The following is a 26,022-nucleotide window of genomic DNA, read 5'->3' on the forward strand; positions in this document are numbered from 1 at the left end:
TCCCTCTCCGCAATCCTCACCAACGGTCGGACAATCAAACACACACCTGATTCAACTCATCAGCTCATTCGTAAAAACTCCAAGAGATAAGAGAGAGACATCAAAAACCTGCAGAGTCGGGCTCTTTTGCTGTTGTTGTTGTGGATGATGTTGTTTTCATGCTCCGGATCCATGAGCCAAAAATCAATTTCATACGCGGTCACCGGATAGTGGACGAATCAGATGTTAAACGAGATAAGAACAGAGTTGTTGTTTTTTTTTCCCTCTCACACCACCATTACCTGTATAGCATATGATCACCTACAACACCTTTAAAGCACCCATACACAGCAATATACGTTACTTCCATTAACACCTGCTGCCACACAAGACTAAAACATCTCTTTCATTGAACACAGTTTTTGGGGGTGCACCGTTCCCAGAAGTACTGCAATACCGGGTCGATGCGTGGAGTGGACGGAGCAAGCCCCTCTTCCATCTCCCAGTTCCAAAAATCAATTTAATATATGGTGCCCGGGTAGGGCACGTATCAGATATTAAACTGATAAGAACAGATACTACACTTGATCTTAGCCAAAAGGCCGAGAAGCGATGACACAATGACGCAGAGGCGGGGGAGCCGTCAAAGGCCACGCCCACCTGGGCCGTGGCGAGAGGGTCTAAAGGTCGCCAGCAAACAAGCTCAGCTCACAGCAATACAAGCTCAGCTTGACTGTTGACACCGAAAATGGATCACAGCAGAGCGCACAACACGACACTTTGGAGTGCAACCTGGGATTTTGGACCAACAAACATTCTGCCCTAAAAGTGAGCGGGCAGACCAAAGCGTACGTCGTAGAGACTTGAAACTCTTGAGGGATGGTAGTACCCGCCCGGTCTACAACATCACCAAGGCTCGGCCCAATCGGCCCCAAGGTGGCGCTGCAGCGATCAGAAGTACGAAATGCCTCGTAACTCCTGAACCGTCCGTCGCAGACCCAAGTGTCTTACATCACCGGAATCCTTGGCTCGGGCCGAACAAGACGCAGGCCTCGGATTCGATGGTTGCGCTGGCGAGATTTTCGGGTATTTGGGATTTTGTGAAAAAGCTACTTTTGCACACTAGTCCTAGGTCTTTCGCCCGATCTGACCCAAACCGGTGCAGAAAGATTCCCTGGAGTCTGATTGCCGACAGCGATGGGGAAAAAAGTCGGAATTTCGATTCACGTTGGCGACGGGACGCCAAAACGTTGGGAGTGGGCGAGGCGGGCTTTACTTAAATGGCCATAACTCTCCAACGGAATGAGACAATTACACCCAAGTCGGTACACCTGTGCACGGGCTCAGCCTGTGCTCAGGTGAAAAGGGATGTGGCGACTGGCCACTTGGTGGCGCTGTAAACAGTAAAAACAACAACATGAATACGGCCATAGGCGACTGTATGTCAGGTGATTTTTCACACATGCACAAGGTATTCATACCACATGATAGAACTCCTCATTCGGAACAACTTTGCTTCTAGGACCACTGCTGCCAATAAAAGCGCTGGTTGAATAATGGAGATTATTTGAAGAATGATGAAGAAAAAAAACTAAAAAACAGCCCTACTTTTGCAGACTGGTCCTAGGTTGAGAGTTTTACATCTCTCGATCAACCACTGCAGTTCAATTCCCTGGACTTCCTAGGTCGTTAACTACCAGAAGAAGAGGAACTCGAACAATCTGCTCTTTTAACCAGTGTGTCCAGGGGAGAGCGCGAACGCAGTCCCCCACTACCATAAATTATGCAGTCGAGATTCCCACATTTGGGGAATTCGCAGGGGTCAGCACAACCGGAGTGCAATGGCCGAGCCTCGCCCTGGGTGAACCACCTTCCTGATCATGGTGTCTCCCCTGCCAGGTAAGTATGAATTCCCAGGCCTCCCGTCAGAGGCACCGTGTCCCTCTCCGCAATCCTCACCAACGGTCGGACAATCAAACACACACCTGATTCAACTCATCAGCTCATTCGTAAAAACTCCAAGAGATAAGAGAGAGACATCAAAAACCTGCAGAGTCGGGCTCTTTTGCTGTTGTTGTTGTGGATGATGTTGTTTTCATGCTCCGGATCCATGAGCCAAAAATCAATTTCATACGCGGTCACCGGATAGTGGACGAATCAGATGTTAAACGAGATAAGAACAGAGTTGTTGTTTTTTTTTCCCTCTCACACCACCATTACCTGTATAGCATATGATCACCTATAACACCTTTAAAGCACCCATACACAGCAATATACGTTACTTCCATTAACACCTGCTGCCACACAAGACTAAAACATCTCTTTCATTGAACACAGTTTTTGGGGGTGCACCGTTCCCAGAAGTACTGCAATACCGGGTCGATGCGTGGAGTGGACGGAGCAAGCCCCTCTTCCATCTCCCAGTTCCAAAAATCAATTTAATATATGGTGCCCGGGTAGGGCACGTATCAGATATTAAACTGATAAGAACAGATACTACACTTGATCTTAGCCAAAAGGCCGAGAAGCGATGACACAATGACGCAGAGGCGGGGGAGCCGTCAAAGGCCACGCCCACCTGGGCCGTGGCGAGAGGGTCTAAAGGTCGCCAGCAAACAAGCTCAGCTCACAGCAATACAAGCTCAGCTTGACTGTTGACACCGAAAATGGATCACAGCAGAGCGCACAACACGACACTTTGGAGTGCAACCTGGGATTTTGGACCAACAAACATTCTGCCCTAAAAGTGAGCGGGCAGACCAAAGCGTACGTCGTAGAGACTTGAAACTCTTGAGGGATGGTAGTACCCGCCCGGTCTACAACATCACCAAGGCTCGGCCCAATCGGCCCCAAGGTGGCGCTGCAGCGATCAGAAGTACGAAATGCCTCGTAACTCCTGAACCGTCCGTCGCAGACCCAAGTGTCTTACATCACCGGAATCCTTGGCTCGGGCCGAACAAGACGCAGGCCTCGGATTCGATGGTTGCGCTGGCGAGATTTTCGGGTATTTGGGATTTTGTGAAAAAGCTACTTTTGCACACTAGTCCTAGGTCTTTCGCCCGATCTGACCCAAACCGGTGCAGAAAGATTCCCTGGAGTCTGATTGCCGACAGCGATGGGGAAAAAAGTCGGAATTTCGATTCACGTTGGCGACGGGACGCCAAAACGTTGGGAGTGGGCGAGGCGGGCTTTACTTAAATGGCCATAACTCTCCAACGGAATGAGACAATTACACCCAAGTCGGTACACCTGTGCACGGGCTCAGCCTGTGCTCAGGTGAAAAGGGATGTGGCGACTGGCCACTTGGTGGCGCTGTAAACAGTAAAAACAACAACATGAATACGGCCATAGGCGACTGTATGTCAGGTGATTTTTCACACATGCACAAGGTATTCATACCACATGATAGAACTCCTCATTCGGAACAACTTTGCTTCTAGGACCACTGCTGCCAATAAAAGCGCTGGTTGAATAATGGAGATTATTTGAAGAATGATGAAGAAAAAAAACTAAAAAACAGCCCTACTTTTGCAGACTGGTCCTAGGTTGAGAGTTTTACATCTCTCGATCAACCACTGCAGTTCAATTCCCTGGACTTCCTAGGTCGTTAACTACCAGAAGAAGAGGAACTCGAACAATCTGCTCTTTTAACCAGTGTGTCCAGGGGAGAGCGCGAACGCAGTCCCCCACTACCATAAATTATGCAGTCGAGATTCCCACATTTGGGGAATTCGCAGGGGTCAGCACAACCGGAGTGCAATGGCCGAGCCTCGCCCTGGGTGAACCACCTTCCTGATCATGGTGTCTCCCCTGCCAGGTAAGTATGAATTCCCAGGCCTCCCGTCAGAGGCACCGTGTCCCTCTCCGCAATCCTCACCAACGGTCGGACAATCAAACACACACCTGATTCAACTCATCAGCTCATTCGTAAAAACTCCAAGAGATAAGAGAGAGACATCAAAAACCTGCAGAGTCGGGCTCTTTTGCTGTTGTTGTTGTGGATGATGTTGTTTTCATGCTCCGGATCCATGAGCCAAAAATCAATTTCATACGCGGTCACCGGATAGTGGACGAATCAGATGTTAAACGAGATAAGAACAGAGTTGTTGTTTTTTTTTCCCTCTCACACCACCATTACCTGTATAGCATATGATCACCTACAACACCTTTAAAGCACCCATACACAGCAATATACGTTACTTCCATTAACACCTGCTGCCACACAAGACTAAAACATCTCTTTCATTGAACACAGTTTTTGGGGGTGCACCGTTCCCAGAAGTACTGCAATACCGGGTCGATGCGTGGAGTGGACGGAGCAAGCCCCTCTTCCATCTCCCAGTTCCAAAAATCAATTTAATATATGGTGCCCGGGTAGGGCACGTATCAGATATTAAACTGATAAGAACAGATACTACACTTGATCTTAGCCAAAAGGCCGAGAAGCGATGACACAATGACGCAGAGGCGGGGGAGCCGTCAAAGGCCACGCCCACCTGGGCCGTGGCGAGAGGGTCTAAAGGTCGCCAGCAAACAAGCTCAGCTCACAGCAATACAAGCTCAGCTTGACTGTTGACACCGAAAATGGATCACAGCAGAGCGCACAACACGACACTTTGGAGTGCAACCTGGGATTTTGGACCAACAAACATTCTGCCCTAAAAGTGAGCGGGCAGACCAAAGCGTACGTCGTAGAGACTTGAAACTCTTGAGGGATGGTAGTACCCGCCCGGTCTACAACATCACCAAGGCTCGGCCCAATCGGCCCCAAGGTGGCGCTGCAGCGATCAGAAGTACGAAATGCCTCGTAACTCCTGAACCGTCCGTCGCAGACCCAAGTGTCTTACATCACCGGAATCCTTGGCTCGGGCCGAACAAGACGCAGGCCTCGGATTCGATGGTTGCGCTGGCGAGATTTTCGGGTATTTGGGATTTTGTGAAAAAGCTACTCTTGCACACTAGTCCTAGGTCTTTCGCCCGATCTGACCCAAACCGGTGCAGAAAGATTCCCTGGAGTCTGATTGCCGACAGCGATGGGGAAAAAAGTCGGAATTTCGATTCACGTTGGCGACGGGACGCCAAAACGTTGGGAGTGGGCGAGGCGGGCTTTACTTAAATGGCCATAACTCTCCAACGGAATGAGACAATTACACCCAAGTCGGTACACCTGTGCACGGGCTCAGCCTGTGCTCAGGTGAAAAGGGATGTGGCGACTGGCCACTTGTTGGCGCTGTAAACAGTAAAAACAACAACATGAATACGGCCATAGGCGACTGTATGTCAGGTGATTTTTCACACATGCACAAGGTATTCATACCACATGATAGAACTCCTCATTCGGAACAACTTTGCTTCTAGGACCACTGCTGCCAATAAAAGCGCTGGTTGAATAATGGAGATTATTTGAAGAATGATGAAAAAAATAAACTAAAAAACAGCCCTACTTTTGCAGACTGGTCCTAGGTTGAGAGTTTTACATCTCTCGATCAACCACTGCAGTTCAATTCTCTGGACTTCCTAGGTCGTTAACTACCAGAAGAAGAGGAACTCGAACAATCTGCTCTTTTAACCAGTGTGTCCAGGGGAGAGCGCGAACGCAGTCCCCCACTAACATAAATTATGCAGTCGAGATTCCCACATTTGGGGAATTTCGCAGGGGTCAGCACAACCGGAGTGCAATGGCCGAGCCTCGCCCTGGGTGAACCACCTTCCTGATCATGGTGTCTCCCCTGCCAGGTAAGTATGAATTCCCAGGCCTCCCGTCAGAGGAACCGTGTCCCTCTCCGCAATCCTCACCAACGGTCGGACAATCAAACACACACCTGATTCAACTCATCAGCTCATTCGTAAAAACTCCAAGAGATAAGAGAGAGACATCAAAAACCTGCAGAGTCGGGCTCTTTTGCTGTTGTTGTTGTGGATGATGTTGTTTTCATGCTCCGGATCCATGAGCCAAAAATCAATTTCATACGCGGTCACCGGATAGTGGACGAATCAGATGTTAAACGAGATAAGAACAGAGTTGTTGTTTTTTTTTCCCTCTCACACCACCATTACCTGTATAGCATATGATCACCTACAACACCTTTAAAGCACCCATACACAGCAATATACGTTACTTCCATTAACACCTGCTGCCACACAAGACTAAAACATCTCTTTCATTGAACACAGTTTTTGGGGGTGCACCGTTCCCAGAAGTACTGCAATACCGGGTCGATGCGTGGAGTGGACGGAGCAAGCCCCTCTTCCATCTCCCAGTTCCAAAAATCAATTTAATATATGGTGCCCGGGTAGGGCACGTATCAGATATTAAACTGATAAGAACAGATACTACACTTGATCTTAGCCAAAAGGCCGAGAAGCGATGACACAATGACGCAGAGGCGGGGGAGCCGTCAAAGGCCACGCCCACCTGGGCCGTGGCGAGAGGGTCTAAAGGTCGCCAGCAAACAAGCTCAGCTCACAGCAATACAAGCTCAGCTTGACTGTTGACACCGAAAATGGATCACAGCAGAGCGCACAACACGACACTTTGGAGTGCAACCTGGGATTTTGGACCAACAAACATTCTGCCCTAAAAGTGAGCGGGCAGACCAAAGCGTACGTCGTAGAGACTTGAAACTCTTGAGGGATGGTAGTACCCGCCCGGTCTACAACATCACCAAGGCTCGGCCCAATCGGCCCCAAGGTGGCGCTGCAGCGATCAGAAGTACGAAATGCCTCGTAACTCCTGAACCGTCCGTCGCAGACCCAAGTGTCTTACATCACCGGAATCCTTGGCTCGGGCCGAACAAGACGCAGGCCTCGGATTCGATGGTTGCGCTGGCGAGATTTTCGGGTATTTGGGATTTTGTGAAAAAGCTACTTTTGCACACTAGTCCTAGGTCTTTCGCCCGATCTGACCCAAACCGGTGCAGAAAGATTCCCTGGAGTCTGATTGCCGACAGCGATGGGGAAAAAAGTCGGAATTTCGATTCACGTTGGCGACGGGACGCCAAAACGTTGGGAGTGGGCGAGGCGGGCTTTACTTAAATGGCCATAACTCTCCAACGGAATGAGACAATTACACCCAAGTCGGTACACCTGTGCACGGGCTCAGCCTGTGCTCAGGTGAAAAGGGATGTGGCGACTGGCCACTTGGTGGCGCTGTAAACAGTAAAAACAACAACATGAATACGGCCATAGGCGACTGTATGTCAGGTGATTTTTCACACATGCACAAGGTATTCATACCACATGATAGAACTCCTCATTCGGAACAACTTTGCTTCTAGGACCACTGCTGCCAATAAAAGCGCTGGTTGAATAATGGAGATTATTTGAAGAATGATGAAGAAAAAAAACTAAAAAACAGCCCTACTTTTGCAGACTGGTCCTAGGTTGAGAGTTTTACATCTCTCGATCAACCACTGCAGTTCAATTCCCTGGACTTCCTAGGTCGTTAACTACCAGAAGAAGAGGAACTCGAACAATCTGCTCTTTTAACCAGTGTGTCCAGGGGAGAGCGCGAACGCAGTCCCCCACTACCATAAATTATGCAGTCGAGATTCCCACATTTGGGGAATTCGCAGGGGTCAGCACAACCGGAGTGCAATGGCCGAGCCTCGCCCTGGGTGAACCACCTTCCTGATCATGGTGTCTCCCCTGCCAGGTAAGTATGAATTCCCAGGCCTCCCGTCAGAGGCACCGTGTCCCTCTCCGCAATCCTCACCAACGGTCGGACAATCAAACACACACCTGATTCAACTCATCAGCTCATTCGTAAAAACTCCAAGAGATAAGAGAGAGACATCAAAAACCTGCAGAGTCGGGCTCTTTTGCTGTTGTTGTTGTGGATGATGTTGTTTTCATGCTCCGGATCCATGAGCCAAAAATCAATTTCATACGCGGTCACCGGATAGTGGACGAATCAGATGTTAAACGAGATAAGAACAGAGTTGTTGTTTTTTTTTCCCTCTCACACCACCATTACCTGTATAGCATATGATCACCTATAACACCTTTAAAGCACCCATACACAGCAATATACGTTACTTCCATTAACACCTGCTGCCACACAAGACTAAAACATCTCTTTCATTGAACACAGTTTTTGGGGGTGCACCGTTCCCAGAAGTACTGCAATACCGGGTCGATGCGTGGAGTGGACGGAGCAAGCCCCTCTTCCATCTCCCAGTTCCAAAAATCAATTTAATATATGGTGCCCGGGTAGGGCACGTATCAGATATTAAACTGATAAGAACAGATACTACACTTGATCTTAGCCAAAAGGCCGAGAAGCGATGACACAATGACGCAGAGGCGGGGGAGCCGTCAAAGGCCACGCCCACCTGGGCCGTGGCGAGAGGGTCTAAAGGTCGCCAGCAAACAAGCTCAGCTCACAGCAATACAAGCTCAGCTTGACTGTTGACACCGAAAATGGATCACAGCAGAGCGCACAACACGACACTTTGGAGTGCAACCTGGGATTTTGGACCAACAAACATTCTGCCCTAAAAGTGAGCGGGCAGACCAAAGCGTACGTCGTAGAGACTTGAAACTCTTGAGGGATGGTAGTACCCGCCCGGTCTACAACATCACCAAGGCTCGGCCCAATCGGCCCCAAGGTGGCGCTGCAGCGATCAGAAGTACGAAATGCCTCGTAACTCCTGAACCGTCCGTCGCAGACCCAAGTGTCTTACATCACCGGAATCCTTGGCTCGGGCCGAACAAGACGCAGGCCTCGGATTCGATGGTTGCGCTGGCGAGATTTTCGGGTATTTGGGATTTTGTGAAAAAGCTACTTTTGCACACTAGTCCTAGGTCTTTCGCCCGATCTGACCCAAACCGGTGCAGAAAGATTCCCTGGAGTCTGATTGCCGACAGCGATGGGGAAAAAAGTCGGAATTTCGATTCACGTTGGCGACGGGACGCCAAAACGTTGGGAGTGGGCGAGGCGGGCTTTACTTAAATGGCCATAACTCTCCAACGGAATGAGACAATTACACCCAAGTCGGTACACCTGTGCACGGGCTCAGCCTGTGCTCAGGTGAAAAGGGATGTGGCGACTGGCCACTTGGTGGCGCTGTAAACAGTAAAAACAACAACATGAATACGGCCATAGGCGACTGTATGTCAGGTGATTTTTCACACATGCACAAGGTATTCATACCACATGATAGAACTCCTCATTCGGAACAACTTTGCTTCTAGGACCACTGCTGCCAATAAAAGCGCTGGTTGAATAATGGAGATTATTTGAAGAATGATGAAGAAAAAAAACTAAAAAACAGCCCTACTTTTGCAGACTGGTCCTAGGTTGAGAGTTTTACATCTCTCGATCAACCACTGCAGTTCAATTCCCTGGACTTCCTAGGTCGTTAACTACCAGAAGAAGAGGAACTCGAACAATCTGCTCTTTTAACCAGTGTGTCCAGGGGAGAGCGCGAACGCAGTCCCCCACTACCATAAATTATGCAGTCGAGATTCCCACATTTGGGGAATTCGCAGGGGTCAGCACAACCGGAGTGCAATGGCCGAGCCTCGCCCTGGGTGAACCACCTTCCTGATCATGGTGTCTCCCCTGCCAGGTAAGTATGAATTCCCAGGCCTCCCGTCAGAGGCACCGTGTCCCTCTCCGCAATCCTCACCAACGGTCGGACAATCAAACACACACCTGATTCAACTCATCAGCTCATTCGTAAAAACTCCAAGAGATAAGAGAGAGACATCAAAAACCTGCAGAGTCGGGCTCTTTTGCTGTTGTTGTTGTGGATGATGTTGTTTTCATGCTCCGGATCCATGAGCCAAAAATCAATTTCATACGCGGTCACCGGATAGTGGACGAATCAGATGTTAAACGAGATAAGAACAGAGTTGTTGTTTTTTTTTCCCTCTCACACCACCATTACCTGTATAGCATATGATCACCTACAACACCTTTAAAGCACCCATACACAGCAATATACGTTACTTCCATTAACACCTGCTGCCACACAAGACTAAAACATCTCTTTCATTGAACACAGTTTTTGGGGGTGCACCGTTCCCAGAAGTACTGCAATACCGGGTCGATGCGTGGAGTGGACGGAGCAAGCCCCTCTTCCATCTCCCAGTTCCAAAAATCAATTTAATATATGGTGCCCGGGTAGGGCACGTATCAGATATTAAACTGATAAGAACAGATACTACACTTGATCTTAGCCAAAAGGCCGAGAAGCGATGACACAATGACGCAGAGGCGGGGGAGCCGTCAAAGGCCACGCCCACCTGGGCCGTGGCGAGAGGGTCTAAAGGTCGCCAGCAAACAAGCTCAGCTCACAGCAATACAAGCTCAGCTTGACTGTTGACACCGAAAATGGATCACAGCAGAGCGCACAACACGACACTTTGGAGTGCAACCTGGGATTTTGGACCAACAAACATTCTGCCCTAAAAGTGAGCGGGCAGACCAAAGCGTACGTCGTAGAGACTTGAAACTCTTGAGGGATGGTAGTACCCGCCCGGTCTACAACATCACCAAGGCTCGGCCCAATCGGCCCCAAGGTGGCGCTGCAGCGATCAGAAGTACGAAATGCCTCGTAACTCCTGAACCGTCCGTCGCAGACCCAAGTGTCTTACATCACCGGAATCCTTGGCTCGGGCCGAACAAGACGCAGGCCTCGGATTCGATGGTTGCGCTGGCGAGATTTTCGGGTATTTGGGATTTTGTGAAAAAGCTACTCTTGCACACTAGTCCTAGGTCTTTCGCCCGATCTGACCCAAACCGGTGCAGAAAGATTCCCTGGAGTCTGATTGCCGACAGCGATGGGGAAAAAAGTCGGAATTTCGATTCACGTTGGCGACGGGACGCCAAAACGTTGGGAGTGGGCGAGGCGGGCTTTACTTAAATGGCCATAACTCTCCAACGGAATGAGACAATTACACCCAAGTCGGTACACCTGTGCACGGGCTCAGCCTGTGCTCAGGTGAAAAGGGATGTGGCGACTGGCCACTTGTTGGCGCTGTAAACAGTAAAAACAACAACATGAATACGGCCATAGGCGACTGTATGTCAGGTGATTTTTCACACATGCACAAGGTATTCATACCACATGATAGAACTCCTCATTCGGAACAACTTTGCTTCTAGGACCACTGCTGCCAATAAAAGCGCTGGTTGAATAATGGAGATTATTTGAAGAATGATGAAAAAAATAAACTAAAAAACAGCCCTACTTTTGCAGACTGGTCCTAGGTTGAGAGTTTTACATCTCTCGATCAACCACTGCAGTTCAATTCTCTGGACTTCCTAGGTCGTTAACTACCAGAAGAAGAGGAACTCGAACAATCTGCTCTTTTAACCAGTGTGTCCAGGGGAGAGCGCGAACGCAGTCCCCCACTAACATAAATTATGCAGTCGAGATTCCCACATTTGGGGAATTTCGCAGGGGTCAGCACAACCGGAGTGCAATGGCCGAGCCTCGCCCTGGGTGAACCACCTTCCTGATCATGGTGTCTCCCCTGCCAGGTAAGTATGAATTCCCAGGCCTCCCGTCAGAGGAACCGTGTCCCTCTCCGCAATCCTCACCAACGGTCGGACAATCAAACACACACCTGATTCAACTCATCAGCTCATTCGTAAAAACTCCAAGAGATAAGAGAGAGACATCAAAAACCTGCAGAGTCGGGCTCTTTTGCTGTTGTTGTTGTGGATGATGTTGTTTTCATGCTCCGGATCCATGAGCCAAAAATCAATTTCATACGCGGTCACCGGATAGTGGACGAATCAGATGTTAAACGAGATAAGAACAGAGTTGTTGTTTTTTTTTCCCTCTCACACCACCATTACCTGTATAGCATATGATCACCTACAACACCTTTAAAGCACCCATACACAGCAATATACGTTACTTCCATTAACACCTGCTGCCACACAAGACTAAAACATCTCTTTCATTGAACACAGTTTTTGGGGGTGCACCGTTCCCAGAAGTACTGCAATACCGGGTCGATGCGTGGAGTGGACGGAGCAAGCCCCTCTTCCATCTCCCAGTTCCAAAAATCAATTTAATATATGGTGCCCGGGTAGGGCACGTATCAGATATTAAACTGATAAGAACAGATACTACACTTGATCTTAGCCAAAAGGCCGAGAAGCGATGACACAATGACGCAGAGGCGGGGGAGCCGTCAAAGGCCACGCCCACCTGGGCCGTGGCGAGAGGGTCTAAAGGTCGCCAGCAAACAAGCTCAGCTCACAGCAATACAAGCTCAGCTTGACTGTTGACACCGAAAATGGATCACAGCAGAGCGCACAACACGACACTTTGGAGTGCAACCTGGGATTTTGGACCAACAAACATTCTGCCCTAAAAGTGAGCGGGCAGACCAAAGCGTACGTCGTAGAGACTTGAAACTCTTGAGGGATGGTAGTACCCGCCCGGTCTACAACATCACCAAGGCTCGGCCCAATCGGCCCCAAGGTGGCGCTGCAGCGATCAGAAGTACGAAATGCCTCGTAACTCCTGAACCGTCCGTCGCAGACCCAAGTGTCTTACATCACCGGAATCCTTGGCTCGGGCCGAACAAGACGCAGGCCTCGGATTCGATGGTTGCGCTGGCGAGATTTTCGGGTATTTGGGATTTTGTGAAAAAGCTACTTTTGCACACTAGTCCTAGGTCTTTCGCCCGATCTGACCCAAACCGGTGCAGAAAGATTCCCTGGAGTCTGATTGCCGACAGCGATGGGGAAAAAAGTCGGAATTTCGATTCACGTTGGCGACGGGACGCCAAAACGTTGGGAGTGGGCGAGGCGGGCTTTACTTAAATGGCCATAACTCTCCAACGGAATGAGACAATTACACCCAAGTCGGTACACCTGTGCACGGGCTCAGCCTGTGCTCAGGTGAAAAGGGATGTGGCGACTGGCCACTTGGTGGCGCTGTAAACAGTAAAAACAACAACATGAATACGGCCATAGGCGACTGTATGTCAGGTGATTTTTCACACATGCACAAGGTATTCATACCACATGATAGAACTCCTCATTCGGAACAACTTTGCTTCTAGGACCACTGCTGCCAATAAAAGCGCTGGTTGAATAATGGAGATTATTTGAAGAATGATGAAGAAAAAAAACTAAAAAACAGCCCTACTTTTGCAGACTGGTCCTAGGTTGAGAGTTTTACATCTCTCGATCAACCACTGCAGTTCAATTCCCTGGACTTCCTAGGTCGTTAACTACCAGAAGAAGAGGAACTCGAACAATCTGCTCTTTTAACCAATGTGTCCAGGGGAGAGCGCGAACGCAGTCCCCCACTACCATAAATTATGCAGTCGAGATTCCCACATTTGGGGAATTCGCAGGGGTCAGCACAACCGGAGTGCAATGGCCGAGCCTCGCCCTGGGTGAACCACCTTCCTGATCATGGTGTCTCCCCTGCCAGGTAAGTATGAATTCCCAGGCCTCCCGTCAGAGGCACCGTGTCCCTCTCCGCAATCCTCACCAACGGTCGGACAATCAAACACACACCTGATTCAACTCATCAGCTCATTCGTAAAAACTCCAAGAGATAAGAGAGAGACATCAAAAACCTGCAGAGTCGGGCTCTTTTGCTGTTGTTGTTGTGGATGATGTTGTTTTCATGCTCCGGATCCATGAGCCAAAAATCAATTTCATACGCGGTCACCGGATAGTGGACGAATCAGATGTTAAACGAGATAAGAACAGAGTTGTTGTTTTTTTTTCCCTCTCACACCACCATTACCTGTATAGCATATGATCACCTACAACACCTTTAAAGCACCCATACACAGCAATATACGTTACTTCCATTAACACCTGCTGCCACACAAGACTAAAACATCTCTTTCATTGAACACAGTTTTTGGGGGTGCACCGTTCCCAGAAGTACTGCAATACCGGGTCGATGCGTGGAGTGGACGGAGCAAGCCCCTCTTCCATCTCCCAGTTCCAAAAATCAATTTAATATATGGTGCCCGGGTAGGGCACGTATCAGATATTAAACTGATAAGAACAGATACTACACTTGATCTTAGCCAAAAGGCCGAGAAGCGATGACACAATGACGCAGAGGCGGGGGAGCCGTCAAAGGCCACGCCCACCTGGGCCGTGGCGAGAGGGTCTAAAGGTCGCCAGCAAACAAGCTCAGCTCACAGCAATACAAGCTCAGCTTGACTGTTGACACCGAAAATGGATCACAGCAGAGCGCACAACACGACACTTTGGAGTGCAACCTGGGATTTTGGACCAACAAACATTCTGCCCTAAAAGTGAGCGGGCAGACCAAAGCGTACGTCGTAGAGACTTGAAACTCTTGAGGGATGGTAGTACCCGCCCGGTCTACAACATCACCAAGGCTCGGCCCAATCGGCCCCAAGGTGGCGCTGCAGCGATCAGAAGTACGAAATGCCTCGTAACTCCTGAACCGTCCGTCGCAGACCCAAGTGTCTTACATCACCGGAATCCTTGGCTCGGGCCGAACAAGACGCAGGCCTCGGATTCGATGGTTGCGCTGGCGAGATTTTCGGGTATTTGGGATTTTGTGAAAAAGCTACTTTTGCACACTAGTCCTAGGTCTTTCGCCCGATCTGACCCAAACCGGTGCAGAAAGATTCCCTGGAGTCTGATTGCCGACAGCGATGGGGAAAAAAGTCGGAATTTCGATTCACGTTGGCGACGGGACGCCAAAACGTTGGGAGTGGGCGAGGCGGGCTTTACTTAAATGGCCATAACTCTCCAACGGAATGAGACAATTACACCCAAGTCGGTACACCTGTGCACGGGCTCAGCCTGTGCTCAGGTGAAAAGGGATGTGGCGACTGGCCACTTGGTGGCGCTGTAAACAGTAAAAACAACAACATGAATACGGCCATAGGCGACTGTATGTCAGGTGATTTTTCACACATGCACAAGGTATTCATACCACATGATAGAACTCCTCATTCGGAACAACTTTGCTTCTAGGACCACTGCTGCCAATAAAAGCGCTGGTTGAATAATGGAGATTATTTGAAGAATGATGAAGAAAAAAAACTAAAAAACAGCCCTACTTTTGCAGACTGGTCCTAGGTTGAGAGTTTTACATCTCTCGATCAACCACTGCAGTTCAATTCCCTGGACTTCCTAGGTCGTTAACTACCAGAAGAAGAGGAACTCGAACAATCTGCTCTTTTAACCAGTGTGTCCAGGGGAGAGCGCGAACGCAGTCCCCCACTACCATAAATTATGCAGTCGAGATTCCCACATTTGGGGAATTCGCAGGGGTCAGCACAACCGGAGTGCAATGGCCGAGCCTCGCCCTGGGTGAACCACCTTCCTGATCATGGTGTCTCCCCTGCCAGGTAAGTATGAATTCCCAGGCCTCCCGTCAGAGGCACCGTGTCCCTCTCCGCAATCCTCACCAACGGTCGGACAATCAAACACACACCTGATTCAACTCATCAGCTCATTCGTAAAAACTCCAAGAGATAAGAGAGAGACATCAAAAACCTGCAGAGTCGGGCTCTTTTGCTGTTGTTGTTGTGGATGATGTTGTTTTCATGCTCCGGATCCATGAGCCAAAAATCAATTTCATACGCGGTCACCGGATAGTGGACGAATCAGATGTTAAACGAGATAAGAACAGAGTTGTTGTTTTTTTTTCCCTCTCACACCACCATTACCTGTATAGCATATGATCACCTATAACACCTTTAAAGCACCCATACACAGCAATATACGTTACTTCCATTAACACCTGCTGCCACACAAGACTAAAACATCTCTTTCATTGAACACAGTTTTTGGGGGTGCACCGTTCCCAGAAGTACTGCAATACCGGGTCGATGCGTGGAGTGGACGGAGCAAGCCCCTCTTCCATCTCCCAGTTCCAAAAATCAATTTAATATATGGTGCCCGGGTAGGGCACGTATCAGATATTAAACTGATAAGAACAGATACTACACTTGATCTTAGCCAAAAGGCCGAGAAGCGATGACACAATGACGCAGAGGCGGGGGAGCCGTCAAAGGCCACGCCCACCTGGGCCGTGGCGAGAGGGTCTAAAGGTCGCCAGCAAACAAGCTCAGCTCACAGCAATACAAGCTCAGCTTGACTGTTGACACCGAAAATGGATCACAGCAGAGCGCACAACACGACACTTTGGAGTGCAACCTGGGATTTTGGACCAACAAACATTCTGCCCTAAAAGTGAGCGGGCAGACCAAAGCGTACGTCGTAGAGACTTGAAACTCTTGAGGGATGGTAGTACCCGCCCGGTCTACAACATCACCAAGGCTCGGCCCAATCGGCCCCAAGGTGGCGCTGCAGCGATCAGAAGTACGAAATGCCTCGTAACTCCTGAACCGTCCGTCGCAGACCCAAGTGTCTTACATCACCGGAATCCTTGGCTCGGGCCGAACAAGACGCAGGCCTCGGATTCGATGGTTGCGCTGGCGAGATTTTCGGGTATTTGGGATTTTGTGAAAAAGCTACTTTTGCACACTAGTCCTAGGTCTTTCGCCCGATCTGACCCAAACCGGTGCAGAAAGATTCCCTGGAGTCTGATTGCCGACAGCGATGGGGAAAAAAGTCGGAATTTCGATTCACGTTGGCGACGGGACGCCAAAACGTTGGGAGTGGGCGAGGCGGGCTTTACTTAAATGGCCATAACTCTCCAACGGAATGAGACAATTACACCCAAGTCGGTACACCTGTGCACGGGCTCAGCCTGTGCTCAGGTGAAAAGGGATGTGGCGACTGGCCACTTGGTGGCGCTGTAAACAGTAAAAACAACAACATGAATACGGCCATAGGCGACTGTATGTCAGGTGATTTTTCACACATGCACAAGGTATTCATACCACATGATAGAACTCCTCATTCGGAACAACTTTGCTTCTAGGACCACTGCTGCCAATAAAAGCGCTGGTTGAATAATGGAGATTATTTGAAGAATGATGAAGAAAAAAAACTAAAAAACAGCCCTACTTTTGCAGACTGGTCCTAGGTTGAGAGTTTTACATCTCTCGATCAACCACTGCAGTTCAATTCCCTGGACTTCCTAGGTCGTTAACTACCAGAAGAAGAGGAACTCGAACAATCTGCTCTTTTAACCAGTGTGTCCAGGGGAGAGCGCGAACGCAGTCCCCCACTACCATAAATTATGCAGTCGAGATTCCCACATTTGGGGAATTCGCAGGGGTCAGCACAACCGGAGTGCAATGGCCGAGCCTCGCCCTGGGTGAACCACCTTCCTGATCATGGTGTCTCCCCTGCCAGGTAAGTATGAATTCCCAGGCCTCCCGTCAGAGGCACCGTGTCCCTCTCCGCAATCCTCACCAACGGTCGGACAATCAAACACACACCTGATTCAACTCATCAGCTCATTCGTAAAAACTCCAAGAGATAAGAGAGAGACATCAAAAACCTGCAGAGTCGGGCTCTTTTGCTGTTGTTGTTGTGGATGATGTTGTTTTCATGCTCCGGATCCATGAGCCAAAAATCAATTTCATACGCGGTCACCGGATAGTGGACGAATCAGATGTTAAACGAGATAAGAACAGAGTTGTTGTTTTTTTTTCCCTCTCACACCACCATTACCTGTATAGCATATGATCACCTATAACACCTTTAAAGCACCCATACACAGCAATATACGTTACTTCCATTAACACCTGCTGCCACACAAGACTAAAACATCTCTTTCATTGAACACAGTTTTTGGGGGTGCACCGTTCCCAGAAGTACTGCAATACCGGGTCGATGCGTGGAGTGGACGGAGCAAGCCCCTCTTCCATCTCCCAGTTCCAAAAATCAATTTAATATATGGTGCCCGGGTAGGGCACGTATCAGATATTAAACTGATAAGAACAGATACTACACTTGATCTTAGCCAAAAGGCCGAGAAGCGATGACACAATGACGCAGAGGCGGGGGAGCCGTCAAAGGCCACGCCCACCTGGGCCGTGGCGAGAGGGTCTAAAGGTCGCCAGCAAACAAGCTCAGCTCACAGCAATACAAGCTCAGCTTGACTGTTGACACCGAAAATGGATCACAGCAGAGCGCACAACACGACACTTTGGAGTGCAACCTGGGATTTTGGACCAACAAACATTCTGCCCTAAAAGTGAGCGGGCAGACCAAAGCGTACGTCGTAGAGACTTGAAACTCTTGAGGGATGGTAGTACCCGCCCGGTCTACAACATCACCAAGGCTCGGCCCAATCGGCCCCAAGGTGGCGCTGCAGCGATCAGAAGTACGAAATGCCTCGTAACTCCTGAACCGTCCGTCGCAGACCCAAGTGTCTTACATCACCGGAATCCTTGGCTCGGGCCGAACAAGACGCAGGCCTCGGATTCGATGGTTGCGCTGGCGAGATTTTCGGGTATTTGGGATTTTGTGAAAAAGCTACTTTTGCACACTAGTCCTAGGTCTTTCGCCCGATCTGACCCAAACCGGTGCAGAAAGATTCCCTGGAGTCTGATTGCCGACAGCGATGGGGAAAAAAGTCGGAATTTCGATTCACGTTGGCGACGGGACGCCAAAACGTTGGGAGTGGGCGAGGCGGGCTTTACTTAAATGGCCATAACTCTCCAACGGAATGAGACAATTACACCCAAGTCGGTACACCTGTGCACGGGCTCAGCCTGTGCTCAGGTGAAAAGGGATGTGGCGACTGGCCACTTGGTGGCGCTGTAAACAGTAAAAACAACAACATGAATACGGCCATAGGCGACTGTATGTCAGGTGATTTTTCACACATGCACAAGGTATTCATACCACATGATAGAACTCCTCATTCGGAACAACTTTGCTTCTAGGACCACTGCTGCCAATAAAAGCGCTGGTTGAATAATGGAGATTATTTGAAGAATGATGAAGAAAAAAAACTAAAAAACAGCCCTACTTTTGCAGACTGGTCCTAGGTTGAGAGTTTTACATCTCTCGATCAACCACTGCAGTTCAATTCCCTGGACTTCCTAGGTCGTTAACTACCAGAAGAAGAGGAACTCGAACAATCTGCTCTTTTAACCAGTGTGTCCAGGGGAGAGCGCGAACGCAGTCCCCCACTACCATAAATTATGCAGTCGAGATTCCCACATTTGGGGAATTCGCAGGGGTCAGCACAACCGGAGTGCAATGGCCGAGCCTCGCCCTGGGTGAACCACCTTCCTGATCATGGTGTCTCCCCTGCCAGGTAAGTATGAATTCCCAGGCCTCCCGTCAGAGGCACCGTGTCCCTCTCCGCAATCCTCACCAACGGTCGGACAATCAAACACACACCTGATTCAACTCATCAGCTCATTCGTAAAAACTCCAAGAGATAAGAGAGAGACATCAAAAACCTGCAGAGTCGGGCTCTTTTGCTGTTGTTGTTGTGGATGATGTTGTTTTCATGCTCCGGATCCATGAGCCAAAAATCAATTTCATACGCGGTCACCGGATAGTGGACGAATCAGATGTTAAACGAGATAAGAACAGAGTTGTTGTTTTTTTTTCCCTCTCACACCACCATTACCTGTATAGCATATGATCACCTATAACACCTTTAAAGCACCCATACACAGCAATATACGTTACTTCCATTAACACCTGCTGCCACACAAGACTAAAACATCTCTTTCATTGAACACAGTTTTTGGGGGTGCACCGTTCCCAGAAGTACTGCAATACCGGGTCGATGCGTGGAGTGGACGGAGCAAGCCCCTCTTCCATCTCCCAGTTCCAAAAATCAATTTAATATATGGTGCCCGGGTAGGGCACGTATCAGATATTAAACTGATAAGAACAGATACTACACTTGATCTTAGCCAAAAGGCCGAGAAGCGATGACACAATGACGCAGAGGCGGGGGAGCCGTCAAAGGCCACGCCCACCTGGGCCGTGGCGAGAGGGTCTAAAGGTCGCCAGCAAACAAGCTCAGCTCACAGCAATACAAGCTCAGCTTGACTGTTGACACCGAAAATGGATCACAGCAGAGCGCACAACACGACACTTTGGAGTGCAACCTGGGATTTTGGACCAACAAACATTCTGCCCTAAAAGTGAGCGGGCAGACCAAAGCGTACGTCGTAGAGACTTGAAACTCTTGAGGGATGGTAGTACCCGCCCGGTCTACAACATCACCAAGGCTCGGCCCAATCGGCCCCAAGGTGGCGCTGCAGCGATCAGAAGTACGAAATGCCTCGTAACTCCTGAACCGTCCGTCGCAGACCCAAGTGTCTTACATCACCGGAATCCTTGGCTCGGGCCGAACAAGACGCAGGCCTCGGATTCGATGGTTGCGCTGGCGAGATTTTCGGGTATTTGGGATTTTGTGAAAAAGCTACTTTTGCACACTAGTCCTAGGTCTTTCGCCCGATCTGACCCAAACCGGTGCAGAAAGATTCCCTGGAGTCTGATTGCCGACAGCGATGGGGAAAAAAGTCGGAATTTCGATTCACGTTGGCGACGGGACGCCAAAACGTTGGGAGTGGGCGAGGCGGGCTTTACTTAAATGGCCATAACTCTCCAACGGAATGAGACAATTACACCCAAGTCGGTACACCTGTGCACGGGCTCAGCCTGTGCTCAGGTGAAAAGGGATGTGGCGACTGGCCACTTGGTGGCGCTGTAAACAGTAAAAACAACAACATGAATACGGCCATAGGCGACTGTATGTCAGGTGATTTTTCACACATGCACAAGGTATTCATACCACATGATAGAACTCCTCATTCGGAACAACTTTGCTTCTAGGACCACTGCTGCCAATAAAAGCGCTGGTTGAATAATGGAGATTATTTGAAGAATGATGAAGAAAAAAAACTAAAAAACAGCCCTACTTTTGCAGACTGGTCCTAGGTTGAGAGTTTTACATCTCTCGATCAACCACTGCAGTTCAATTCCCTGGACTTCCTAGGTCGTTAACTACCAGAAGAAGAGGAACTCGAACAATCTGCTCTTTTAACCAGTGTGTCCAGGGGAGAGCGCGAACGCAGTCCCCCACTACCATAAATTATGCAGTCGAGATTCCCACATTTGGGGAATTCGCAGGGGTCAGCACAACCGGAGTGCAATGGCCGAGCCTTGCCCTGGGTGAACCACCTTCCTGATCATGGTGTCTCCCCTGCCAGGTAAGTATGAATTCCCAGGCCTCCCGTCAGAGGCACCGTGTCCCTCTCCGCAATCCTCACCAACGGTCGGACAATCAAACACACACCTGATTCAACTCATCAGCTCATTCGTAAAAACTCCAAGAGATAAGAGAGAGACATCAAAAACCTGCAGAGTCGGGCTCTTTTGCTGTTGTTGTTGTGGATGATGTTGTTTTCATGCTCCGGATCCATGAGCCAAAAATCAATTTCATACGCGGTCACCGGATAGTGGACGAATCAGATGTTAAACGAGATAAGAACAGAGTTGTTGTTTTTTTTTCCCTCTCACACCACCATTACCTGTATAGCATATGATCACCTACAACACCTTTAAAGCACCCATACACAGCAATATACGTTACTTCCATTAACACCTGCTGCCACACAAGACTAAAACATCTCTTTCATTGAACACAGTTTTTGGGGGTGCACCGTTCCCAGAAGTACTGCAATACCGGGTCGATGCGTGGAGTGGACGGAGCAAGCCCCTCTTCCATCTCCCAGTTCCAAAAATCAATTTAATATATGGTGCCCGGGTAGGGCACGTATCAGATATTAAACTGATAAGAACAGATACTACACTTGATCTTAGCCAAAAGGCCGAGAAGCGATGACACAATGACGCAGAGGCGGGGGAGCCGTCAAAGGCCACGCCCACCTGGGCCGTGGCGAGAGGGTCTAAAGGTCGCCAGCAAACAAGCTCAGCTCACAGCAATACAAGCTCAGCTTGACTGTTGACACCGAAAATGGATCACAGCAGAGCGCACAACACGACACTTTGGAGTGCAACCTGGGATTTTGGACCAACAAACATTCTGCCCTAAAAGTGAGCGGGCAGACCAAAGCGTACGTCGTAGAGACTTGAAACTCTTGAGGGATGGTAGTACCCGCCCGGTCTACAACATCACCAAGGCTCGGCCCAATCGGCCCCAAGGTGGCGCTGCAGCGATCAGAAGTACGAAATGCCTCGTAACTCCTGAACCGTCCGTCGCAGACCCAAGTGTCTTACATCACCGGAATCCTTGGCTCGGGCCGAACAAGACGCAGGCCTCGGATTCGATGGTTGCGCTGGCGAGATTTTCGGGTATTTGGGATTTTGTGAAAAAGCTACTTTTGCACACTAGTCCTAGGTCTTTCGCCCGATCTGACCCAAACCGGTGCAGAAAGATTCCCTGGAGTCTGATTGCCGACAGCGATGGGGAAAAAAGTCGGAATTTCGATTCACGTTGGCGACGGGACGCCAAAACGTTGGGAGTGGGCGAGGCGGGCTTTACTTAAATGGCCATAACTCTCCAACGGAATGAGACAATTACACCCAAGTCGGTACACCTGTGCACGGGCTCAGCCTGTGCTCAGGTGAAAAGGGATGTGGCGACTGGCCACTTGGTGGCGCTGTAAACAGTAAAAACAACAACATGAATACGGCCATAGGCGACTGTATGTCAGGTGATTTTTCACACATGCACAAGGTATTCATACCACATGATAGAACTCCTCATTCGGAACAACTTTGCTTCTAGGACCACTGCTGCCAATAAAAGCGCTGGTTGAATAATGGAGATTATTTGAAGAATGATGAAGAAAAAAAACTAAAAAACAGCCCTACTTTTGCAGACTGGTCCTAGGTTGAGAGTTTTACATCTCTCGATCAACCACTGCAGTTCAATTCCCTGGACTTCCTAGGTCGTTAACTACCAGAAGAAGAGGAACTCGAACAATCTGCTCTTTTAACCAGTGTGTCCAGGGGAGAGCGCGAACGCAGTCCCCCACTACCATAAATTATGCAGTCGAGATTCCCACATTTGGGGAATTCGCAGGGGTCAGCACAACCGGAGTGCAATGGCCGAGCCTCGCCCTGGGTGAACCACCTTCCTGATCATGGTGTCTCCCCTGCCAGGTAAGTATGAATTCCCAGGCCTCCCGTCAGAGGCACCGTGTCCCTCTCCGCAATCCTCACCAACGGTCGGACAATCAAACACACACCTGATTCAACTCATCAGCTCATTCGTAAAAACTCCAAGAGATAAGAGAGAGACATCAAAAACCTGCAGAGTCGGGCTCTTTTGCTGTTGTTGTTGTGGATGATGTTGTTTTCATGCTCCGGATCCATGAGCCAAAAATCAATTTCATACGCGGTCACCGGATAGTGGACGAATCAGATGTTAAACGAGATAAGAACAGAGTTGTTGTTTTTTTTTCCCTCTCACACCACCATTACCTGTATAGCATATGATCACCTACAACACCTTTAAAGCACCCATACACAGCAATATACGTTACTTCCATTAACACCTGCTGCCACACAAGACTAAAACATCTCTTTCATTGAACACAGTTTTTGGGGGTGCACCGTTCCCAGAAGTACTGCAATACCGGGTCGATGCGTGGAGTGGACGGAGCAAGCCCCTCTTCCATCTCCCAGTTCCAAAAATCAATTTAATATATGGTGCCCGGGTAGGGCACGTATCAGATATTAAACTGATAAGAACAGATACTACACTTGATCTTAGCCAAAAGGCCGAGAAGCGATGACACAATGACGCAGAGGCGGGGGAGCCGTCAAAAGGTCGCCAGCAAACGGGGAGAGGGTCTAAAGGTCGCCAGCAAACAAGCTCAGCTCACAGCAATACAAGCTCAGCTTGACTGTTGACACCGAAAATGGATCACAGCAGAGCGCACAGCACGACACTTTGGAGTGCAACCTGGGATTTTGGACCAACAAACATTCTGCCCTAAAAGTGAGCGGGCAGACCAAAGCGTACGTCGTAGAGACTTGAAACTCTTGAGGGATGGTAGTACCCGCCCGGTCTACAACATCACCAAGGCTCGGCCCAATCGGCCCCAAGGTGGCGCTGCAGCGATCAGAAGTACGAAATGCCTCGTAACTCCTGAACCGTCCGTCGCAGACCCAAGTGTCTTACATCACCGGAATCCTTGGCTCGGGCCGAACAAGACGCAGGCCTCGGATTCGATGGTTGCGCTGGCGAGATTTTCGGGTATTTGGGATTTTGTGAAAAAGCTACTTTTGCACACTAGTCCTAGGTCTTTCGCCCGATCTGACCCAAACCGGTGCAGAAAGATTCCCTGGAGTCTGATTGCCGACAGCGATGGGGAAAAAAGTCGGAATTTCGATTCACGTTGGCGACGGGACGCCAAAACGTTGGGAGTGGGCGAGGCGGGCTTTACTTAAATGGCCATAACTCTCCAACGGAATGAGACAATTACACCCAAGTCGGTACACCTGTGCACGGGCTCAGCCTGTGCTCAGGTGAAAAGGGATGTGGCGACTGGCCACTTGGTGGCGCTGTAAACAGTAAAAACAACAACATGAATACGGCCATAGGCGACTGTATGTCAGGTGATTTTTCACACATGCACAAGGTATTCATACCACATGATAGAACTCCTCATTCGGAACAACTTTGCTTCTAGGACCACTGCTGCCAATAAAAGCGCTGGTTGAATAATGGAGATTATTTGAAGAATGATGAAAAAAAAAACCTAAAAAACAGCCCTACTTTTGCAGACTGGTCCTAGGTTGAGAGTTTTACATCTCTCGATCAACCACTGCAGTTCAATTCCCTGGACTTCCTAGGTCGTTAACTACCAGAAGAAGAGGAACTCGAACAATCTGCTCTTTTAACCAGTGTGTCCAGGGGAGAGCGCGAACGCAGTCCCCCACTACCATAAATTATGCAGTCGAGATTCCCACATTTGGGGAATTCGCAGGGGTCAGCACAACCGGAGTGCAATGGCCGAGCCTCGCCCTGGGTGAACCACCTTCCTGATCATGGTGTCTCTCCTGCCAGGTAAGTATGAATTCCCAGGCCTCCCGTCAGAGGCACCGTGTCCCTCTCCGCAATCCTCACCAACGGTCGGACAATCAAACACACACCTGATTCAACTCATGAGCTCATTCGTAAAAACTCCAAGAGATAAGAGAGAGACATCAAAAACCTGCAGAGTCGGGCTCTTTTGCTGTTGTTGTTGTGGATGATGTTGTTTTCATGCTCCGGATCCATGAGCCAAAAATCAATTTCATACGCGGTCACCGGATAGTGGACGAATCAGATGTTAAACGAGATAAGAACAGAGTTGTTGTTTTTTTTTCCCTCTCACACCACCATTACCTGTATAGCATATGATCACCTACAACACCTTTAAAGCACCCATACACAGCAATATACGTTACTTCCATTAACACCTGCTGCCACACAAGACTAAAACATCTCTTTCATTGAACACAGTTTTTGGGGGTGCACCGTTCCCAGAAGTACTGCAATACCGGGTCGATGCGTGGAGTGGACGGAGCAAGCCCCTCTTCCATCTCCCAGTTCCAAAAATCAATTTAATATATGGTGCCCGGGTAGGGCACGTATCAGATATTAAACTGATAAGAACAGATTTTTCTTTCGAAAAAAGTTTATTGTCACATTGTTTCATTCCATTCTTTCAATATCCATTTTTTCCTTATAAAATCACATTTTTGCACATATCTTAAAACAACAAAAAGGACATAAGTTACAGTTAAAAATCAGTTATGTTGATGTGTTGTGTAAAAGTCCATGTATGTTGTGTGTTGTTTTAAAGTAAAGGTAAAATGGATTAAAATAAAATAGGAATGCAAATATAAAACAATAAAACAATAAAATATGCCAAATAAAACATCTCTTGTACAGGATCGAGGGTGAGTCCCTATCAAGATTGTCCATTCACTCCAGGTCTCCAGAACAGGCCCCAGACTCCCCGCTTCTGGTGCCCAGCGGAGATCCCCTCTCCTCCGGCCCGCTGGCCCGCTGTTCCCGTAGCCGGTGTGGTGAGGGTGCATCTACGGGCGGCCAGGGTCGGTGGCGGCCGGGACCTTCTACGTGTGACCCCGGCCCCCCCATCCGAATAACGACGTGCGGCCCACCCTGCAGCGTTGATCTTATTTTCTGCTCG

The 26,022-nt window shown here is 49.1% G+C and overlaps 26 non-coding genes and 1 pseudogene across 26 annotated transcripts; all 27 read right to left on the reverse strand.

Annotated features, from left to right (window-relative positions):
• Positions 1-402: 402 nt before the first annotated feature.
• Positions 403-593, reverse strand: LOC143753216 (U2 spliceosomal RNA). The gene has a single exon (XR_013207634.1). It is a non-coding gene; the product is annotated as a U2 spliceosomal RNA (small nuclear RNA).
• Positions 594-1,722: 1,129 nt separating this feature from the next.
• LOC143753113 (U1 spliceosomal RNA) lies at positions 1,723-1,886 on the reverse strand. The gene has a single exon (XR_013207535.1). It is a non-coding gene; the product is annotated as a U1 spliceosomal RNA (small nuclear RNA).
• A 434-nt stretch (positions 1,887-2,320) lies between these two features.
• LOC143753217 (U2 spliceosomal RNA) lies at positions 2,321-2,511 on the reverse strand. The gene has a single exon (XR_013207635.1). It is a non-coding gene; the product is annotated as a U2 spliceosomal RNA (small nuclear RNA).
• A 1,129-nt stretch (positions 2,512-3,640) lies between these two features.
• LOC143753114 (U1 spliceosomal RNA) lies at positions 3,641-3,804 on the reverse strand. The gene has a single exon (XR_013207536.1). It is a non-coding gene; the product is annotated as a U1 spliceosomal RNA (small nuclear RNA).
• Positions 3,805-4,238: 434 nt separating this feature from the next.
• Positions 4,239-4,429, reverse strand: LOC143753218 (U2 spliceosomal RNA). The gene has a single exon (XR_013207636.1). It is a non-coding gene; the product is annotated as a U2 spliceosomal RNA (small nuclear RNA).
• A 1,129-nt stretch (positions 4,430-5,558) lies between these two features.
• LOC143753170 (U1 spliceosomal RNA) lies at positions 5,559-5,723 on the reverse strand. The gene has a single exon (XR_013207591.1). It is a non-coding gene; the product is annotated as a U1 spliceosomal RNA (small nuclear RNA).
• Positions 5,724-6,157: 434 nt separating this feature from the next.
• LOC143753219 (U2 spliceosomal RNA) lies at positions 6,158-6,348 on the reverse strand. Its single transcript, XR_013207637.1, has one exon. It is a non-coding gene; the product is annotated as a U2 spliceosomal RNA (small nuclear RNA).
• A 1,129-nt stretch (positions 6,349-7,477) lies between these two features.
• Positions 7,478-7,641, reverse strand: LOC143753115 (U1 spliceosomal RNA). The gene has a single exon (XR_013207537.1). It is a non-coding gene; the product is annotated as a U1 spliceosomal RNA (small nuclear RNA).
• A 434-nt stretch (positions 7,642-8,075) lies between these two features.
• LOC143753221 (U2 spliceosomal RNA) lies at positions 8,076-8,266 on the reverse strand. The gene has a single exon (XR_013207639.1). It is a non-coding gene; the product is annotated as a U2 spliceosomal RNA (small nuclear RNA).
• A 1,129-nt stretch (positions 8,267-9,395) lies between these two features.
• LOC143753116 (U1 spliceosomal RNA) lies at positions 9,396-9,559 on the reverse strand. Its single transcript, XR_013207538.1, has one exon. It is a non-coding gene; the product is annotated as a U1 spliceosomal RNA (small nuclear RNA).
• A 434-nt stretch (positions 9,560-9,993) lies between these two features.
• LOC143753222 (U2 spliceosomal RNA) lies at positions 9,994-10,184 on the reverse strand. The gene has a single exon (XR_013207640.1). It is a non-coding gene; the product is annotated as a U2 spliceosomal RNA (small nuclear RNA).
• Positions 10,185-11,313: 1,129 nt separating this feature from the next.
• LOC143753171 (U1 spliceosomal RNA) lies at positions 11,314-11,478 on the reverse strand. The gene has a single exon (XR_013207592.1). It is a non-coding gene; the product is annotated as a U1 spliceosomal RNA (small nuclear RNA).
• A 434-nt stretch (positions 11,479-11,912) lies between these two features.
• LOC143753223 (U2 spliceosomal RNA) lies at positions 11,913-12,103 on the reverse strand. The gene has a single exon (XR_013207641.1). It is a non-coding gene; the product is annotated as a U2 spliceosomal RNA (small nuclear RNA).
• A 1,129-nt stretch (positions 12,104-13,232) lies between these two features.
• On the reverse strand, positions 13,233-13,396 carry LOC143753117 (U1 spliceosomal RNA). The gene has a single exon (XR_013207539.1). It is a non-coding gene; the product is annotated as a U1 spliceosomal RNA (small nuclear RNA).
• A 434-nt stretch (positions 13,397-13,830) lies between these two features.
• LOC143753224 (U2 spliceosomal RNA) lies at positions 13,831-14,021 on the reverse strand. Its single transcript, XR_013207642.1, has one exon. It is a non-coding gene; the product is annotated as a U2 spliceosomal RNA (small nuclear RNA).
• A 1,129-nt stretch (positions 14,022-15,150) lies between these two features.
• Positions 15,151-15,314, reverse strand: LOC143753119 (U1 spliceosomal RNA). Its single transcript, XR_013207541.1, has one exon. It is a non-coding gene; the product is annotated as a U1 spliceosomal RNA (small nuclear RNA).
• Positions 15,315-15,748: 434 nt separating this feature from the next.
• On the reverse strand, positions 15,749-15,939 carry LOC143753225 (U2 spliceosomal RNA). Its single transcript, XR_013207643.1, has one exon. It is a non-coding gene; the product is annotated as a U2 spliceosomal RNA (small nuclear RNA).
• A 1,129-nt stretch (positions 15,940-17,068) lies between these two features.
• On the reverse strand, positions 17,069-17,232 carry LOC143753120 (U1 spliceosomal RNA). Its single transcript, XR_013207542.1, has one exon. It is a non-coding gene; the product is annotated as a U1 spliceosomal RNA (small nuclear RNA).
• A 434-nt stretch (positions 17,233-17,666) lies between these two features.
• Positions 17,667-17,857, reverse strand: LOC143753227 (U2 spliceosomal RNA). Its single transcript, XR_013207645.1, has one exon. It is a non-coding gene; the product is annotated as a U2 spliceosomal RNA (small nuclear RNA).
• Positions 17,858-18,986: 1,129 nt separating this feature from the next.
• LOC143753121 (U1 spliceosomal RNA) lies at positions 18,987-19,150 on the reverse strand. The gene has a single exon (XR_013207543.1). It is a non-coding gene; the product is annotated as a U1 spliceosomal RNA (small nuclear RNA).
• Positions 19,151-19,584: 434 nt separating this feature from the next.
• Positions 19,585-19,775, reverse strand: LOC143753228 (U2 spliceosomal RNA). Its single transcript, XR_013207646.1, has one exon. It is a non-coding gene; the product is annotated as a U2 spliceosomal RNA (small nuclear RNA).
• A 1,129-nt stretch (positions 19,776-20,904) lies between these two features.
• On the reverse strand, positions 20,905-21,068 carry LOC143753162 (U1 spliceosomal RNA). The gene has a single exon (XR_013207583.1). It is a non-coding gene; the product is annotated as a U1 spliceosomal RNA (small nuclear RNA).
• A 434-nt stretch (positions 21,069-21,502) lies between these two features.
• LOC143753229 (U2 spliceosomal RNA) lies at positions 21,503-21,693 on the reverse strand. Its single transcript, XR_013207647.1, has one exon. It is a non-coding gene; the product is annotated as a U2 spliceosomal RNA (small nuclear RNA).
• A 1,129-nt stretch (positions 21,694-22,822) lies between these two features.
• LOC143753122 (U1 spliceosomal RNA) lies at positions 22,823-22,986 on the reverse strand. The gene has a single exon (XR_013207544.1). It is a non-coding gene; the product is annotated as a U1 spliceosomal RNA (small nuclear RNA).
• A 434-nt stretch (positions 22,987-23,420) lies between these two features.
• On the reverse strand, positions 23,421-23,611 carry LOC143753230 (U2 spliceosomal RNA). The gene has a single exon (XR_013207648.1). It is a non-coding gene; the product is annotated as a U2 spliceosomal RNA (small nuclear RNA).
• A 1,123-nt stretch (positions 23,612-24,734) lies between these two features.
• Positions 24,735-24,898, reverse strand: LOC143753169 (U1 spliceosomal RNA). The gene has a single exon (XR_013207590.1). It is a non-coding gene; the product is annotated as a U1 spliceosomal RNA (small nuclear RNA).
• Positions 24,899-25,332: 434 nt separating this feature from the next.
• On the reverse strand, positions 25,333-25,508 carry LOC143753273 (U2 spliceosomal RNA; annotated as a pseudogene).
• Positions 25,509-26,022: the final 514 nt, after the last annotated feature.

This window comes from Siphateles boraxobius, unplaced genomic scaffold, assembly GCF_051911475.1.
Source record: "Siphateles boraxobius isolate OS27281-9 unplaced genomic scaffold, OSU_SipBor_1 275, whole genome shotgun sequence".
Classification (NCBI taxonomy): domain Eukaryota; kingdom Metazoa; phylum Chordata; class Actinopteri; order Cypriniformes; family Leuciscidae; genus Siphateles; species Siphateles boraxobius.